Source organism: Bactrocera oleae, chromosome 2, assembly GCF_042242935.1.
Source record: "Bactrocera oleae isolate idBacOlea1 chromosome 2, idBacOlea1, whole genome shotgun sequence".
NCBI classification, from domain to species: Eukaryota; Metazoa; Arthropoda; class Insecta; order Diptera; family Tephritidae; genus Bactrocera; species Bactrocera oleae.
This window is the reverse complement of record NC_091536.1, coordinates 24,479,244-24,499,695: the sequence shown is the minus strand read 5'-3', so window position 1 is coordinate 24,499,695 and position 20,452 is coordinate 24,479,244. Positions and strand designations below refer to the sequence as shown.

Genomic DNA, 20,452 nt, shown 5'->3' with positions numbered 1-20,452 from the left:
AACCCTGTAGGAAATATAAGCGGTCTTCCATTCGCTAACCGTAGCTGTAACCCTTTATTTTGGTTTTCTAAAAGTTGTTATAAAGTCTTATGTTTAAAAAATACAAGAAAAAAATAAATTTGTATTTTCATTTGTCATTTGAAAATAGCGGTTATAGGCCTTTAATGAATTATCCACACACTTTAGTGTACGAATTCAACTCGATGACTTTGTTGTTGTTTTTACATGTAAATTTTTTTGACAAGAAAGCAGCAGCCAGCAGAGAAATTGCGAATCGAAGACAGCTATAACTATATTATATTTATTATATATTTATGCAGTACTATTCGGTATAAGGTTCTTGCGGGGCTTTCGACTTCACTAAGTGGCCATTTCTAGTATGTACGTAATGTTGGTCTTATTTTCTACTCACTTAGACTTTATTTGTTTGATGTTTTCTTAGTGAATCCAATTCATTTGTACATTTCTATAATTGTGTGCGTATACATGTATGCATATATAGTGGGGTTTATATGCAGGAACTCAGGGAGAGATTCGCGCATTTGATGATTAAAAAACCACAACCAACCGCTGACTCATCTAACTGAACACAAAAGCGCGCGACTAACACTACAATTTACATACATATTATGCACATACTATTTACAGAGAATCCATAAGTAAATAGATAAAAGCGTGGTTACGTACATAACATACAAGTATGTATGTATTTCTGTAAGTATGTGAATTTGCGGTATGAGGCTGGTTTGTTGACAAGCATTGCAATTCAGTCCTGCAGAGCGAATGTTGAGTAGCAGAACGGAAACGTCGGAGAACCTATTAAGTATATATGTACATATATATATATATAAATGATCAGCATGAAAAGCTGATTCTATTTAGCCATGTCCGTCCGTCTGACTGTATATACGCGAACTAGTCAATACGTTTGTGGCATACGTCCTTTTTTTCCCAAAAAGTTGCTCTTTTGTCGGAATCCTCGATATGGGAGCACTATAGGAAAAAAATGCCAAACAAACTGATCGATTAAAATCAAATTCTTGTAAAGAAAACTTTTTTATTAGGCAAGATATCTTTACGAAATTTGGCATAAATTATAGTTCCAGGCGATGCTATGTACAATCCCGAACAAATCGTTCAATAGGATCACTACGTTTTCCTAAATTGGTTCAGAGAGAGAGAGAGCATAGTTACGTCGGCGAATCAATATTCCTGAGGATATAAATTGCACTAAGCAGTTAAGTACATACATACATACAAGTACATATGTGTACCAGTATGAAACTTTAATTTTTGACCGATATTTAAAAATTGCCATCAACACAGTACGAGTCAGTTGGTTTGCGGTTTATTCTAGCTGATTTACCCTGCCGTCAAATCGCTCACAAGTAAACATGTGTACCGAAATAATTTGCACAGCTTGATACGGAGCAGTCTTGCATCCGATTTAATTGCAATACATTCTGCCTTTTACAAATATATATACATAAGTACATAATTATATGAATGCGTATTATTATACAAGGAATTATGTTCGTTGATAACTCGGATCTCATTTTGGGCCACGACTATAGCACATTTTCCAATTTGGTAGATTCTTTACGGTCGAAATACATGCGCAATAATTAATATGGTTATTATCATTTTCTTATTTCATTATGGGAATAAAAAATTGCATGCGACATTAATTATTATTATTATTTTTTTTTACATAATGTACATATGTATGTATGTATATAGAGAATTTTTCGTGAAAAGTAACATAAAACTCAATTGAGTCATTCGTAGAGTAATAGGTAGTGTCAAAAATAAACAAAACAAGAAAAAAGGTGAATTTCGGTTCCCCCGAAGCTAGAATACCCTTCACAAATAAAGAAGTTTCCATACAAGAACTTGATTTTGCTCATACATACTTATATTGCACGTTTGTACAATACAATATGTATGTATATATAATATTTTATGGATTCCGACGGTTTCTTCTGGGTGTTACAAATCGTGGTAAGCTATAATGGTGTGGTAAATATGAATGTAAAGAAATCTCCACTTTTTTCCATATATGTACTTACATATGTAAATATTAATATAAAAGCAATATATAATATAATTGAAAGTTTTTCTATGTATGAATTGCATGTTCTTCAAAATACAAAAAAAAAATTAATAATAACAAAGCCAACATAATATAATAATAAATTCATTATGTATTAATGTTGTGCTTTACGCAACAAGTTCAATGTTCTTATGTAACGGGTGTAACGGAAGCTTATCAAAATTTCATTTTCATACATCAACTCGTGTAGAGAATTGTCAAAGAATCAAAAAGACACAATGAGCGAACATTATAAATTAAGGAAATTATCAAGAATAAGTGGAGGCGAAAACAGTTGCTGAAACTTGCCGTTATCAAAGAACATAATATTAATAAATTACGAGATTGTATTACATATACATATTTACATAAGTATATTCCAAGCCAAATACGAATCATTTGTGTTGAAAAAAACCAAGAATTTATTGGACAAACACTATACATACAAACGTACACGTATAGCAAAGAAAAAACTGAAGGTTTAATAAAATGTCAAAAACTTTTTACATACATTTATAAAACTACATCATGAACCAGCAACGAATGGACGAATGAATTTGTTCTGCTCAACAAAACCAAATAACGAACGTATGAACTACGAGTACGAGAAGCATTTATCAACGAAATGCCAGAACGAGGTGTGGAATATGAGCAATTGCATTGTAGACGCCTAGACGGCTATTCGTGTATATGCACGATGACGAGACATACGAGTGAATGTCAGTAACCCCACTCGACAAATGCATTGTGAGCGTGGAGACAGAAAAGGGAGATACCACGAAGCTGAGGTCTACGCAGAGTGGATGCGTGAAAAAAACACAGTAATACACAGTGTTGCATTTTTTGATGAACTTATTAGTGTATTAGTGCTTTTTTATATTTTCGGTTTTGTAGGTACTTAAGGACCAGAAATGCGTCAGCTTGTGATAAGTGATTACGTGCAACGTCAGTGATGCATTGACGTGCAATGTGCACTGGTAATGGTCGGACCGGAGTGAGAGTGTAAGGGATAACGCAGGTAAAAGAATAACAAGATTTAGCTCATTGGATAAGAATCATGAAACTAAGCAGTTTCTGATCTGCTTGAGAAAAAGTACGAGAGTGTGGCCACCGCCGCAAACCGAAAAGGCAAAAAGAAATTTGCTTTGCTTAAATATTTTGCGTTAACTGAACATAGCCGGTGTTATCAATTAAGCACACATACAGAAATGGATGTGTATCCAACGATCATTTTATCCCCTGTCGGAAAGACAAGGCGTGCATCTAACTCCGAATAAGTACACTGTAGATTACGCAAGAAACGCTCAGAAATTGGAACTTGGATTAGAATGCGAGGAAGTTGACTTGCATGCGCTGGATGCATACTACTTTAAAAATCACAGGATCAGAAAGGGTTGAAATTACGACAATATCACATCGGCTAAAATTTGCACTAACAAATACATATATATGTATGTATGCGTGCATGTACTTATCCGTCAAATGCATTGTCCTATGAAAACTTTCGAAGGGAGAAGGTTAAAACTGTGGTGTTGATGGACTTTTTTTTTGTTTTATCTTTCTTTTTCTTTTCGCGAATTGTAAGAGAGCCTTTTCAAATAAAAAACAGTACGATGAGCGCTAGCTGAGAATCCCCTCGAATTGAGAATAAATGCTCAGAGACTGCAGTGGTGTTTTGCAATTTTTTTGCAACATAACTCGCACGGCCTACACCCCTCCCCCTTCTTTTAATTCAGTAAAATATAATATATTCAAGACTTTTATTTGAGTGTATTTCGCATGAGTATAAAGTGTGAGTAAAGGAAGAAAATAAATACTGTGAATATAAAGCTAAAACGCAGATTGAAATCTGTAAATTTATGTAGCGAAAAAATATTTACATATATATCTACATGAATATGTAAATTGTACAGATATAGGCATATCGTCGTATACCAATGCGTGTCGTAAAAATATTTCTTGTTGATGAGCGCTTTTAACGATTCATAATGTTGAATTACCGGCAAGAGGTGGATGCGTGGAAGGCATGCCGCGGCCTAGCAACGAGAGTTCAAATCGAGAGCAATTTGGATGAATAAGAAATCTGTACACTTTTTAGTACACAAAATACACTTTGGTGTGAACCGACCACAACAGTTGCAGCTTCGGCACAACCATTATTGTCATTTGTGTTATTTTTTTGTACAAATCTAATTTTACTTAAGTTTTAAGTGTTGAAAACTATAAACGTAAATTCATATACTAATAAATACATACATAGTACATATGGTATTTCATATAAAATAATACTAAATCTAGGAGTGTTATCCCAATCTTCCAATGAAATGTAAAAGATTTAAGAAGTGTAACAACTACACCCAGCGAATGGCGAGAACACTATAAACTAGAGCAGAGTGTTATGAGGCCTTAACGAAGTGCAAATTGAAATGTTGTCAATAAATGCAAAATATATCATCATGTGACAACTTTTTCACACATCAATTAAATAAAGGGTTAAAATTGTATATGAAAATGTTTTTTTATGAACAATAACGTTAAGGGCGATTCTCTCTTACGGTTTAAGAGTTAGGTCAAGGATTAAGAGAAATGGAATCGCTGGGAGAAGATCTGGACTGATTGCAATTAACTTTTGGCATAATTCAAATATATTCGGAAACATTTTTTCATTTTAGGAAGACAACTTACACATTCACCGATATATGCGGTATAAAGTCAACCGGAAGTTCGAAAATATTTTACCCATTTACTAAGAAGAAAAGTGCGTGTGTAAATTTCAGAACGATAGCTTAAAAACTAAGAGACGAGTTCGCCAAAATACACGCATGACTAAATCGCCTCAGTTCGTTACACTGATCATTTCAATATATATATATATATTTCGATCACTAGCGACCCAATGCTAAAAGTTAAATTAAATAAAATTTTTAACTTACTAAAACAAATCGAATGATATCAACGTACATGCGAAAAAATAACTGTTACCATGAAATTACGTGGATACGTCGCTCGATTTAAAAATTGCAGTTTCAAGAAAAATGCATTTAAGATTTTAATTTTTTTATTACATTACACCTCTTTGGAACAGAAAGGGAATATGTCTGAAAGCGATTATGCTCTCGACTTTGCCATTGTTTTTGTAACTAATTCAATTGAAAATAACAATAGTGAGTAACAACCGTAGCTGCAAAATAACATTGCATATCTAAGTATTGCAATCAAAATTAATAATGAAAATATAACAGCAGGTAAAAAATGTAAAGCATTGTTGTTGTTGTTCAGTAGTAAATTTATATGCATCTTAAACATATCTACTACATGTAGATTTGATTAATTAACAAGTGATTCCGATTACCTAAACGCAGGGAGTTCTATTACAGTTATACGCCTTCTACTATTTTTACGAATCATTTGAAATCTCATTTATATATGTGAATAAACATGGGTATGTACATATGTATAATTATATATTCAAATTATGTAATAAAATTGAAATATTGCTTATCGTCACAATGAATGCCACAAATTAAAATAAAAAATCGTAGCACTTACTATTCGCATAAAATTGTATACAATGAACAACGAAATACCTAACAAAATTGCGACAGGCGGGATGTGATTTAATTACATACACTGAATATAATGTAAATAAGATACAATGCAGAATAGGAAATATTGCATTAATTGAATATATTTATAATGCAGCACACAAAAACACAAACTGAACGAAAGCAACGCGTTGATGCATTCATAAACACACGAACGACAAGTTTTTATAAAAATTTTGAAAAACAAAAAACAACAAGCATTTGGCACCTAATGCTATGCTATGTTGAGTATTTTTGCATTGAAGTGCCGGATAATGCTACTAATTGCAATTAAATAATGCAAAAATATTGTATGTAGTAGAGAAATAAACATTAAAGCTTGTGTGATGAATATAGAAAAATGAATTGCGATCGGAAAATGCATTACAATATAAATATGTAACTCCAGTTAAGCATAGCATAGTAAATACTCACAATTGCAATTGAAATATTGAGGCTGGGATGAAGCACAAAAGAACACCGCAAATGGAAGTGTTAAGGGTGGGTGCAAAGTTTATTTTATTAACTGAAATTGCACGTATGTTTCTACATTTATGTGAAGTTTTTTTTATTTCATTGCCATTGTAATTAGTTAACATAAAATAAACTAACGAACAATTTGTTTTGCTTATTATATAGTACAAATGAATTAATGATGCTCTGCGTGTAAATTGCAGATAGTCTGGCTACTTTATAAGGTGATACGGTATTTTGCGTTTAAGCCTTTCTTTTCCTTTACTTTAAGACTCAAGATGGTGAGAAAGTCTTAACATATAGACGTGGCATATTTGTGAATTGATGCGGCAACTGAATCAATTCCGAAAAATTCAAGACGCATCTTAAAATTTTGTTTTGAAATCGCTGGAGTCCAAACTGGTCTGAGCACCTGCATGTAAAGAAGAATTTTGTTAGATGTGGATAGGGCAGAGTTTCTGCCCAAAAACCTATTCATTTAATTTTATTCGCCATTTAGCTGTCCATGCAAATATTTTGTTTAAATGTTGTTGCAATCTTGCAGTAGATGCAGCTTGTGTTTTGCACAGACAAAAGAGCAGTATCATCTGCAAATGTTGCTGTAATACAATGGTCAACGTGTGGTAAAAGTAGGTAAATGATGGGCAGCTTTTATTTCCTTTAAATCAAAGTAGATATCTCCGTGTTTAATTCGAAAAAAATATTGTAATATGCTTTGGTAGAAGCATCTGATGGAAATCATTTTATGGGGTATATGGGGGGCAGAGAAAGGCTCCAAAATGCTACAAGTGAGTGCTAATGTAAGTATAATTCTTTTATTTAAACTTTCGCTTGCAATATATATTATATTTCTAGTGCTGAAAGTATGAGCAGTAGAAATGAACATTCGTTGTTCAGCAACTTTCACTGGTGTAGTTGTCACTTGTCCCAGTAATCCGCATGTAAGGAATTTTCCAGGACTTATTAACAATAAATATTTGCATATTGATGTACTGTTATGTAATCGTTCGATTGTGTCTACAAAAAATTCTGTACCGTAACGAATTGATATGGAAGAAAGCTAAGCATATATTGTATGGAATCCAAAGAGGTAAAGAGTTGAACATCGATAACAGTATGCGACACAAGTATACCTACTATTATTATTTAGTGAACTTACCTTAAATGCTCTAATTAAATCGCTTTTATTGCAATCGTAACGCAGTTATTTACTAGGTAAGTGTCCAAAATTTGTGAGAGTTCTCTTCTATATATACATATGTACACATGGGAGCATATTACTATTTGCTCGAGATCCATAAGGTAGGTGGGTTGAAAAAATACTTTGTAGTGATGGCGAGTATTTCGTGTAGTAAGTTTTTCTTTTTAATTTCCATCTTTACAGCTTTTGAAATCACATATTCATTTACGAAAAAACTGTTGCCAACAACGATTGAGGCAACAAACGGAAGCAATCATTTTAATAAACGTCTGCCAGCCCTCAAAGGCATGAGATTACATGCAGATAAATGAATGCTTCTCGACTACTCGGTACTGAGTACGCTATTGGACATTGAAATCGCTCTCTCAAATCACAATACCTACTGGAGAGCAGTTGCTGTTGTTTTTGGTATTGGTAATAATGACGCTGTTAATGGCTCCCTTTTTTATACTTTATACATTTTAAAGGATTACAACGCATTATTGCTGGAAGAAGAAAGATATAAAGAAAATGTGTTAAAAAAGTAGACAAAGTTGATGAATATAATATTTTAATGTGTATTGGGATTAGAAGATATTTTTAGCACAACAGAGGCATGATTGAATACAAATGATTGTTAGTGCCACACGAGTTAACGCAAAAATCCTCATTGATCGAATTTTCAACAAGGAAGTGGTGCTGAATCGGAACAAAATCGGTTCATAGGTCACTTATGACAACGTCGAGCGAAAATAGTTTTGGTCAAACCGCGATCAGCTCGCGCAAAGGGTGGTCAGGGCAGAATTGACGGTCAGACCGATCTGTACTGTTAACAATTGCACCACGGCCACGGGTATCGACTGACCCAGTCTTTCGCCAATAGGGACAAGGGTTTCTAGAGAGTGCTATTATAAAATTACCTTCAATATGGAAACTAGCTATCGAACAAAACAGCGCATATTTCACCTAAATCAGAGCATTATAACTATGGTAATTAAAGGGTTCAGCTTTATGCAAAAATAATACACAAAACCTATTGGCATAACAACTTCTTAAGAGAGTCAAACTTGCATAACGTATTAAGATATCCCAAATTATCGCTTGCACGGACAAATAGACAGACATCATCGTAAACAATTCGATAATCGATTAGTTTCAGGTTTAACAAACAACGGGTAGATGACCAAAAAGGTGAGACGAAATTTCATATAACATATCTCATTTGCCTTTGTAAATTAAATTCTCAATTTTAATAAATTTAGGCAAGCTAAATCTCGTTACTCAATAAACTGAGGCGAAGCCGAAATTAAAGTACTAATTGCAATTAATGCATATAAAAACAAGAAAAAACGTTAACTTCGGTTGCACCGAAGCTATAATACCCTTCATATATACAAAATATTCCATACAAGCTCTTGGTTCCGATCGTCCAGTTTGTATGGCAGCTTTATGCTATAGTGATCTGATCTGAACAATTCCTTCAGAGAATGCACCTCTGACTTAGACAATAACCCGTACGAAATTTCTTGAAGATATCTCGTTAAATGAAAAAGCTTTCTATACAAGCAATTGATTCCGATTGTTCAGTTTGTATGGTTGTTATATGCTATAGTGGTCCGATATCAGCGGTTCCGACAAATTAGCAGCTTCTAGGAGAGAAAGGTACATGTGCGAAATTTCGGAACGATATTTAAAAATCTGAGAAACTAGTTCGCGTAGATACAGCCGAACGTGGCTAAATCGACTCGGGTCTACATGCTGATAATTTATATATATATAGTGTCTGCGACGTTTCCTTCTAGGTGTTACAAACTTTATGGCAAACTTAATATACACGTACCCTGTTCAGGGTATAATAAAAATTAATTGACTTCCTAGCATATTACCAAATAAGCTGATGGGCACGAAGTGCCAGGAGGCCTTTCAGCAACGAGCTAAAAGAGAGACGTACGAGTTGCAAGTTCATAACGTTGCATGGCAACTTAAAAACTCCTGGCCAGTTGTCAATCAATATTAGGCAAACGTTGGCAACATTAACTGAGAGTGGCAGTGTACATACACAATTTTTTTGCAGCGACTGTCGGTACTGCTAAAAGATGCTGGTAGCAGTAGTAATTTGCGTTCCTGCCACAACACCAGAAGTGCTGACACAAACAACCAAATACACGGACAAAAATAGCACATAAATTGTGTATAAAAACTGTATCATTCTACAAAACCAACAACCGACGAGTGCATGTGTATAGGTATAGATGTAATGACATATGTTTGCGCTCTGACGATGTATATTAAGTGTTGAAAATTGCTAACTGTCATCGACGCGCTGACGCAAAAGGAATGGACAGGAACTGGGCATCCACCTGCCAGGTTTGCGCATGCCATTGACCGCCGGAAACAAATTATTGAGTGTTTGACTAGCATACAGGGGGATATGGGCCAGAAATTCGGCTGCAGCGAAGGCTAAATATATGGCAACTCTATTATTTTAACAACGATCGTCCCTCGTCACGATAATATATCAAACCTGCAAGTTTGTTGCCATGATAAACAGCAAAAATCGGGTGGAAAGCTCGGCCAAATACCTGCTAAGTTGCACACGTCATGCTGTTATGCATCTAACGTGTTGAAAGCATCCTTTTAGCAGCAATGAGAACACACATACTACCGCACGACATCGATGGAAAACATATGGGGGCTGGTGTACGACTTGCGCTCAATCTGCACACACCGAGTTTTGCAATCAACGACCCAACCACAACTTCCGTCTACAGCCACTTCACTTTTTCAGTTCAGTTCAGCGAGCTTTTCCACTCGCTTTTATTTATTTTCACCTTTTTTGCTTTGACATTTTTATATTTTTGCGTTAAAACAAATGGTAAAAAAAATAGCAACTTCCATAGCAAAACTGAAGAAAATGCTTTGCGAAAGATTCTCACATAGCAACAAAAAATGTAGAAAACGTGCAGCGACTACAAAGTGCGCTTCTATGGTTGGGGGTGTAGCTGGTGGTATTTTCTAACATAACTCGGTAAAGTCAAACCACGCGTTGGTCTTGTATGTCCACGTTCTCGTAATAATCGTCGGTTTACGACGAGTCAGTGAAAACAAATGCCAAGCAGCGGAACTTCTCCCCTCATTTTAATTTTTTACTTCCACTTCCACTACTGCTTTCTTTTGCCTCTTCTTGCTGGCACTGCGTTTTTTTCAGGATAAGGGATGCATTTAGTTGATAGTGATGATAATGGTATCGGTGTAGGCGACTCGACATTGTTAAAGGGTGACGCATTCGGCAAAAGAGTTAATAAAAGTTATTGCAATGATCACTATAAATATTATAAGGTGAAACTCTTTGATTCGAGAGAGCACGGTCGAAATGTATATTTTTATAACCCTCAAAGATTTGTCCGTTTTTGTCCATCTTGACTTTGTTGTCAATATCAACTGTAACAAAATGGGCTCTTTTAATATGTTTGTAGAATGCAGTTTTGCCTTGGGCAATAATTCATGTCAAATTTCGGACAGATATCTTGTCAAATGAAAAAGTTTTTCATACAAGCGTGAAAAATTTCAGATTGATATTGCAAAAACTAAGGGACTAGCTCGCGTATTATTTAGACAAACGGACATGGCTAAATCGACTTAGCTCGTCACGATGTTTTTTTTATATGTATATACATATACATATATACTTCATAGAGTCTCCGACATTTCCTTTACAAACTTCGTGGCAAACTAATATACCCTGCTCAGGGTATGGAAACTTACACACGTCTACACTACTTAGCTTTAAAAACTAGCTAAAATTATACTTTTTTCTACAGCTATGACATTCATATTTATCGGGAAGACTTTATATCATTGCTGATAAAAATCCAACCATTGAACTGCATCATTCCGTTGGCAGTTCTGGCAGTTCACCGTTTCATTCAACATCAACTTTGTAGCCTCCCACAACAGTTACCTCAAACAGATACATAAAATTGCATTTTTTATGCTTACACTTTGAAGTCACCGAACAAAAGATCCATTAAATAAGGGAGTAATGGTGGAAAACGCAACTCGTCCAAAAGTAGGGAGATAAACTTTTATGCTAAAGAGGAGAGCGTCAAACTAGGGGATAAAGCAACCTAACGGAATACATATGTACACGTATATCAGATTTGGTAAAGATGAGTGCTGTCACTGTCTGTGACTACTAGAGAATATGCGGAAATGCGTAGGAGTGTATTTGTATATTTTTTCTATAAAAAGAAATTGCGCTGAATCTTATTAAAATTGTATGAAAATTTGTGTTTTTAATTGTATTTACCATATAGGCGTATTTTCCGTGATTAACGAAATTTCTAAAATTAAAAAATATATAAAATAGTAATAAAGAATATAGCCATTCATATTAACTATATCTAGGTGTATATAAGAATATTAATAAAAACATAAAGATAAATGAAAGCACTAATTATAGCGCAATCAAGTGTTGAGGGAATCGTATATGCACACATACATACATACATATGAACATATTTACAAATGTGTGCAAACAAATTCAGACAATATTCAACGCGAATAGTAAATTCAAAGAGAGAAAAGCGAAAAACGTGAATGAAACAAATGATTAGCGCAATTAGGTATATTATTTTTAAGCACACAAGTTGTTTTACACATTTACTGTGTTTTGTTGAAAACAAAATGGCTTTGCCGCATTTTTGTTAAACGTTGATAAAGTATACTTATATTTACATAGACATAGTTTTTCAATTACATATATACGTATTGTATAAATATATATACCCGCTTGAACACCGGCTTTTCGTTTGCTTTCATTCGAAAATCTGTTTTAAATATTTAAAAGTACAGTTCAACTTATATAAAAATTCGAATTTGATATGTCAATATGTTTAGAGATTATGTCTTTGACAATAATCCATACCAAATTTCGTGAAGATATTTTGTCAAATAAAAAAGTTTTCCATACAAGAATAGATTTAGATTTATCAGTTTGTATGACAGCTAGCTCGATATCTCAAAACTTCCGATGTTTCTTTCCGGGTGTTACAAACATCGTCGTAAACTTAATATACCTGATTCGGGGTATAATTAAGGGAAACTAATTTAAAAGTAATAATGGGATAAAAATTTATGGGTTGATTTTCTTCATTATTTATTAAGGGTTTCCATTTAGACTTCTGTTTACAGCTGATTAAATAAATTAGCTAAGGCTTCATAGTCGCAGAAAAATATGGCAAGGCCAAGTGCATATTTTGCGTATGTTAAGTCTTCGGCTTTAATGTTTATGGCACATTGGTACGAGTATATGACGACCCAAACAGGTAACATGCCGTTAAACTAGATATGAATACAATTCTGCTTGTAGTTATAGTTGACGCAGTTGTAGATCTACCATCTACAAAAGTAGTGGAGTTAGACATTCCAACAGCAGTCTTCGAAAAGCGATTTATTCAATAATCAAAATGCTTAATTTATGATTAACACATTTCAAGCGAATGTGATACTCGCTTTGTAAATGCTGTCTGCCTGATTGATGTGGTTGGCGCCAACTTTATGTGCCACTTAATTGCTTTGGGCTAAATGATGCTGAATAAATCACTGTTGTGTTGTCATCAAAAAGACAGTAGAGGATATCAACGATCCGATTGCTCGTGTAGGTAATTTTTGAAATAAAAAAGTTAGCCATACAACACTTTTTGATTGGTCAGTTGGTATAATAGCTATATGCTATAGTGGTTCGAAATCGGTGGTTCCGCCAAATGGGCAGCTTTTTGGGGATAAAATGACGTGCGCAAAATTTTAGATCGATATCTCGAAAACTGAGGGACAAGTTTGCGTATATACAGACAGACGGATATGGCTAAATTAAATTAGTCTTTTTATGATTGCTTTATTCGTACTTTCCAATATAAAGTTGAAATGCAAATAGAATTGCAGATGTACTTTTGTATGTGATCTGGCCAATAAAATGACTAGACGGTAGGAAAGTAAAATAATCAAAGCTGATTTAAGAACGGTAGTAGAATTTATGGTCAGCCAAATGGCATATTCATACAAATAAAAATATATATGAGAGTATGTATGTGTATAGCATATTTCTTCCTCTTTAGATGACGCAAATTTCGCGGCGGTCGGCAATGTTGAAACGCTGTTGGTTATTGCTTGGCTACCGGGTGTTCGCAAGTCGGCGGCTGCCTCTAATGAATTTGTTATTTTTAAAACCAATTTGATTTTTGCTAAAATTAAATTGCACGAAAACAAACCATAAATTACGTGCACAACTAAACGCATGAGCAAAATCAAATAAGATATGGTGATTATGAAGCTAGTGACAAGAGGCACATAAGGCGAGAGCGACTAGCAGCAAAAATACGCGAATTACAGTTGTTGAGAAAACTTTCCCAGGGCAGGAAGTGCACTGCAGCAGCTCAATTGCAGCGTGTTCAATGAAATGCAGCAAAGAATATGAATTTACACATGTCCATATACATTCACTCATTAATTTTTTTTGGCAGCTATCACTCATTGGTAAAAATACGGTGTAAAAGGAAAAACAAATTTGAAGCAATCGCAAATGAAAGAACGAAATAATTAAAAACATTAACATATATACATATGTATGTAGCTATGTATATTAAAGTGAACCAAGTGGATCGCCGATTCCACTTATATTTACGCATGTCTTCCTATGAATACACATCTATCCGCTAAATTTCCCCCCATTTCAGCGCCTGGAGGTGAAAATTAATATATAAGTCGTAACGTAAAAGCAAATATCGATTGTTATTGTTGTTTTTTTACAAGTTGTTGTTTCTTGTTTATATCTGCTGATGAATTGAAGAGAATCGCGTAATATTTGCAGGAGATACATATGTGAATTTACGGGAAGCATCTAAATTTGACGGACCATATAAACCACGCGCTCAAAACGAATCGACAACCATGTTTTTCCCTAATTGGTACAAACTTTTTTATGTTCTTGTGCAGTTTGATCTCCATAAGTCAATGAGTGTGTGTTGGGCAGTTGTTTGTTTACGACGCGAAAAGTTTGTCTAGCGATTTTTATCATGGAAAAAATTTAACGGTTTTGCTTGAAATTTTGTGTTTCCAATGAAATCACAGCTTTCCGTAGCTATTAAAAATGTTGCAAATGTATTTTGGGAGTCTACTTTGTCACGAACACAAGTATTTGAGTGGCGCAATGCATTCAGTGAAGGTCGGAAGCCATCGAAAACTTGCCTCATGCGAGTCGTCTATCCACATCTATTACTGAGGATAACAACGAAAAAGTTTAAAAAAAAAAAAATTGTGCATGAAAAATAGTTTTTTTGACATTAGATAGAGATTAGAGGATTTCAACATCCTTTATGTATTGATTCAACACATTTTGGTTAAAGTTTTGGGTATATAGTGTGTCAATGCTAGACTCGTACCAAAAGACCTGAATCTTTTGCAAAAATGATAGTGAGTGGAGGTCGCAAGAGCGATACTTGACAACGTAGCTAAGAATCCTACATGCATCAAACGCATCATTGTGGGGACGAGACGTAGATTTAAGATAACGTCGAAACTGTCGGTAATATATACTCGTATCTTAGTCCCAGTTTACAAGTCTAGTTTTAAGGGCACATTTCCCGGCCGCTTATTACGGTCTTCTAACACAATCTAGTGCATATCCAAATATTCCCTAAAGCAGTTTCGGCGCAAGAAACCAATTAAACCCGATTGAACTAGCCTCAATAGAAAGTTGTATAGGTGGTTGCAATAAATGGAATTGTGCAACAGTGGCAGAACAATTGGATAGTTTTTGTTAAAACAATTGTCTGAAAAACGAAAGAGCGGTCCTGAGAAAAACTTTTGTTGCTCATTGTAGACATCCCACATTTCGCCAACTGAAAACGCATAGTGGCTGTCCAGGTCATCGCGCAACTTAAGGTACTTAGTGTGGTTGGTAAATATGGTCAAGTTTTCAATATATCTGTACAAATCTGAATATTTGCGAATCCAGTGCAATTTATCGTTCTTTATCACGACTCTGATGTTATTTGGTAAATCCTCTATGGTAACTCGGCATTGAAACTTTCCACATACTGCTCAATATGCGGTGAGGTGTCAAAATGTATTATTGGCAGAGCAAGTCCATTGGCAAATGTGCGTAGTGCAAATGCAGACTCACAGCTGGTGTAGAGTATAGTGTCTACTGGTTGTTCTTGCGTTGTGGAGATCACAATATCGTTTAGTGTTTGTAGGTACTTGGTATATGGTTTACTTTGACACTAGAAATGTCCTTTTGCAAGTTTTCATACGGAGTTTTCCATGTTTTTCCTTGTAAAAAAAAAGGACTCATAATATCTTGTGAAATGTGAGTCAAGATTAGTGAATATATTGATTTCGATTCAGCGAGTTTCAAGTTTGAGTCGATGTTTCTGACCAATAATAACCCAAAAATATAGAGTGTTAGATTCGATAGTCAGTTCGGCTTTTCGGTACGCACTACAGCATAACATTTGTGGTTGGAACAAAGTGCATGTGGCAGCCCTTCAGTTGAAGTCCAAAAAACGTGCTTGCCAAGTATAAAACCATCAGAACTAATAGTATGCAGTGGAATATAAATCTGGAGAGCAAACTCTGAGGCCTAGTATTGGTCGAACTTAGCACGTGTCTATGTTCGTGGGTCTCACGGCAGTTTAGCGATGGTTTGGTAGAATCAGCTTAAACTCAAAATATGCAAGAATTATGTGGTATCGGTTATTGCTGAGATGCTTTGGAAGGGAATTGGAATTCTCGTATGCTTACAGATATAAAACCACAACACAAAGTTGGCCTTAGTGCTGGTAAACTCGGAAGAATTGGAACCACTTCTCAATTTTGCGCTTTAATAAGCAACTGTGATCAGTTTTATTAGAGAGATGTGGGAAAACCTATGTTCGCTTCGCTTCGTTGGTAAAGTATAATCTGTCAAGTAATGCGGGTAAAGTTGTATGTGAATCGGCCATAAGGATGTACCCCTCTTAAGGCTACAGTGTATATATATTGTATATTTCGATAAACATACGAGTATATGGTCACTCATTGTCGACGACGCTCTTGGGCAATAAATGAGATAAAGTAATTTATTTGATACCCTTTTTCGACTAACTAAATCTGTCTTCTGCGCATTCAACAATTAATATACATATATTAACTGAATCGCTTATCGATTTGTTGTGACGTTTCGTCGACGATAATTGACAAAATAACCAAAAAAAGAAAAAAACAACAACAACTACAAAGAAGCATTCAAAATCTGCCTGCAGAATGGAAGTAGAGGAAGAATAATGTGTAAAATAAGCAATAATAGCTATAAAATCATATATAGTAATTGGAAAATGGTGCGCCGGTTAAGCTGCTTAGCAGGCCCATAAAAGAAAATCGAACACACAGATGTACATTCAGACATACATCCACAAACATACATATATGCATATCTATTTGATGGATCGCGTGCTGCTCCTCTTCTGCCCCCCTTTTGGTGGAGCAGTAGCACAAGTATGGACATCGCGGCCTTTCTGGTTTCTATCGCAACAAAGCATTGAATAGCGACTCGCGTAGTATTTTTTTTTTGATCTACTCCACCTTACTATGTTACACACACACATACATATATATGTATGTGCTCACTTGTGTTTATAGGCTATTTGTGATGCTATGCGCGTGCGCAAAAACAAATCATAGAGAATTATACAGATCTAAACATGAGTGTTTGTGTGTGTGTTAGTAGAATAAACCAGCAGCAGGCTAGATAGGAGTATACGTGTTATGTAGGTATGCTTATGTATCGCCTATAGGTATTGCTTGCCAGTGTTAGTCAGTTATTACAAAAGTAATGGAAATAATAATAGATATGTAATTTCAATAAGTTTGTTGGCAGCATAATTATGACATGACAGCTTACTATAAAAAGTTGTAATTTGCATTTAAATTTGCGTTAAAGAATTTTTTTCAATTGTTGACTGATAAAGCACGCTCCTGTCGACAGATCGTATCGGAGAATTTGTTTTTTTGGTTTCATGGGCATATACCAAAATCCAGTCGAAATTTCTAGAAGAAAGTCTACACATATTAATATGCATAATTCGAATAAATATTAATAGGCTCCAGAAATCGAAAGAAAAATTTTGTCTCGTTTAGCTTAAGAGGTTATATCTTGTTTAAATTTTAAAAAATCGATTTCTTTGCTTATATTCGTATATCGATGTACATACATATATTTGAAAATATTTTCTGAAGATTTGTAGTTGATCCGAAAAATAGTTTCGGAGATATGAGCGTATTTTTAAGAATTTTTTAAAGTACTCGTAATGTAATCGGCTCCCAAAACTTTAAACGCTCTTTTCCCGAAACGCCGTCGGTGAGAAAAATTTCTCCGAAACGGCCGGACCAATTAAAAATTTAAATTTTGGCTAGTCTTTCGTTCGTTACCTGTACTTTTGTTCGCTATCGGTATACATCTATTTAAATAATAATTTATTTTTAATTTTTGGATTTGAGATAATTTGATGCAGAAAATTCTTCCCCACTACCAGTTACCTTTTTTCGGACGTTCTCCTGTAGATCGGCTACCGGCTCAAGTAAATTCAAAATTTTTCAAAATAAATCACCGATTATTAAAGTTCATTAAATTCTGCAAATGCACATTATTTTTATTTAATTATTAAATAAAATGCCTTTTCAAAAAAAAAAATCGCGTTTTTTCTAACTCGCAAGTGGATATAACCCCTTAAGTGGTTATTGAGCTTTTGACTAAATATTGTTGCAGAAAGCACCTACTTGAGTTGCCCTTAAGGCTGCTGAAAAGTGTTAAAAATCATCCAAATCTAAAGGGTAAATACATAGTTAATATCAAATGAAAACTACATCAATCACATACTTTTAGCATCTAAGAACATTTAAAGCACGTTCTTAAACTGCGACTCTAAATGAGCAGTTGTATTAGCAATACAGCACGATTTCATATACATACCAATACTTTTACGTATGCATATACCTTTTCCGAGAAAATAATACAATTATATGCGAGTGGTGTACAGGTATTGCTGTTGTCTGTGAGAATTACAATTATTTGTGCAATATGTCTGTACCTTCGCTTCGACGTACAAACTAGTTGCTGGTTACATAACTATGGCAGATATACATACATATGAATATAAATGCTTATCAGCAAAGGCAGGGCCAATTGTTATAGATTCACACGAAAAATCATATACATTATTTTGATTTATCAATTTTAGTACTGGAGGCTGCACACGCACCCGCTCGCACAAGTGAGAATTTCTGCCAGACTGTATGAATTTGTGTGGCAATAAAGCAGTCAACTTGCTTATTAGCAGTTCATTTATAACTTTGCAGAGCAAGCTTGAATTACATACATACAGTTATGGATAAAATAATAGGGTCATTTTTGGGAAATGTAAATTTAATTAAATTTGGGTTCCTTGGCCGGGAATTATTGAGTGCTTCGGGGAGCGTTACCCTGGGCTATTTAGTAAATAAACATATATATTGTACAATAAAAAATCTTTCCATAAAAGAACCCAATTTTGATCGCTCAGTTATTTTACAACTATATAATATGTGGTCCGATGTCGGCGGTTACAACAAATGAGCAGCTTCTTGGAGAGAAAAGGGCATGTGCAAAATTTCAGATCGATAATTCAAAAACTGATGTTCGCGTATATGCAGTGAGACATGGCTAAATCGACTAAGCACGTCGCGCTGACGCTTTACTTTATAGGGTCTCCGATGTTTCCTTCTGCGTGTTACCCTGTTGAAGGTAATTTATTTTTATTTATATATTATTTTAATTAATTTATGTAATCTCAAAATATTGGTCGTAAAAAACTTTGAGTTAACAATGGAATATGATTCGCTGAGAGTGTATACGCAGGTATTTGTCCGCCAGCATTCGAACTAAGTCTCTTCCCTCAATATCCCGCGCATATAAAGCTACCAGCCCACAGAATCAGATGCAAAATAGCATTAACTCGTGTGTAAGTTTCTGTATACAATGCAGGTTTTTGTTGATATCGCGTAAATATTTATTTCTAAGTGGGCCTGCTGTTCATGACTATTTGAATAAATAATAAATAAAAACTCTCTTACTCTATTGCCCACGCTAGCGGCAACTGATAAGCAGCCGTCTCACCTCGTTAGGATTTTATTTATTTATTTTCACTTTTATTTAGTTTTTATTATTTGTTTTTTATTTCTGCCTGGTTCTCTGATTCTGATTTTGCTGTTGATTAGTTTGCTTGCTTTTCGAGCATTTTGTGATAATAAAGCTTCATTTTATACACATAGTGACCTAAATATATATGTACTTATATGCATTATTTTGTACCTATCAAAAAAGCAGGATAGGAGGGTTGCTCAATTTTAATGATACCTTGCTCTCCTACCGTTATATACGATATAAACTCAGCCAAAGTAGCGAAATCATTGTATTAGGTATTATGGACAAAAGTCTGGAGGAAGTACAGAACCGATTTAATCAACCCTTAACACCATTAAATTACATTATTATCACGATATTTAACAAACCGGCTATTTTCGGTATAACATTAGTTATAGGCACTTAGATTCTCATAGAAAGATTTGCTCCGATATCTTCATTGGTGCTTGATTTCCTTAAGCCTCCGAACTTTGCTGAAAACTGCCAATCACAGCAAACTCATCGTACTATTTTACAATAAAAAGTTATTACTTATGATGTTTTCATTTACAGAGTTATAGCACATTTAGTAGTAAAAGTGAAGAGAGTAATGCGTAATGATGAATTTCCATCGTTTAGTTATATAAAAAAAAATGTGAACACCACTTTTCCAACGATATCAACACTTTTGCTTCACTGACCTATTTAAGGGGAAAAAATGTACTTCAAAGTAGTAGAAGTTGATGAAGCTCGTGTTGGGAATTCTCGGTGTTTTTGCACTGATGATGGCTTTATTTGACATAAAACATATGCCTGTGTTAGTATTATATATGTGTATATATTTATTTCAATATTAATTAATTTTTATACTGTGTATTAATTTTTAACATGTTGCTACTGTGTATAATAGTTTTGTTCACCTAACG

The 20,452-nt window shown here is 34.6% G+C and overlaps 1 protein-coding gene and 1 long non-coding RNA gene across 11 annotated transcripts in view; one reads left to right on the top strand and one right to left on the bottom strand.

Annotated features, from left to right (window-relative positions):
- The window catches only part of cic (Putative transcription factor capicua), a 57,543-nt gene that overhangs the window by 23,004 nt on the left and 14,087 nt on the right, over nucleotides 1-20,452 (bottom strand). For 9 of the 10 annotated variants that reach the window (XR_011397299.1, XR_011397300.1, XM_070112479.1 and 6 more), the window contains exon 3: nucleotides 7,310-7,836. The exons of the other annotated variant lie outside the window; for it this stretch is intronic. The gene's annotated coding sequence lies outside the window, so the exon portion shown is untranslated. The remainder of the gene's footprint in view (nucleotides 1-7,309; nucleotides 7,837-20,452) is intronic. 10 annotated transcript variants of the gene reach the window in all.
- LOC118683696 (uncharacterized) lies at nucleotides 91-4,354 on the top strand. Its single transcript, XR_004979528.2, has 2 exons — nucleotides 91-2,913; nucleotides 2,987-4,354. It is a non-coding gene; the product is annotated as an uncharacterized lncRNA (long non-coding RNA).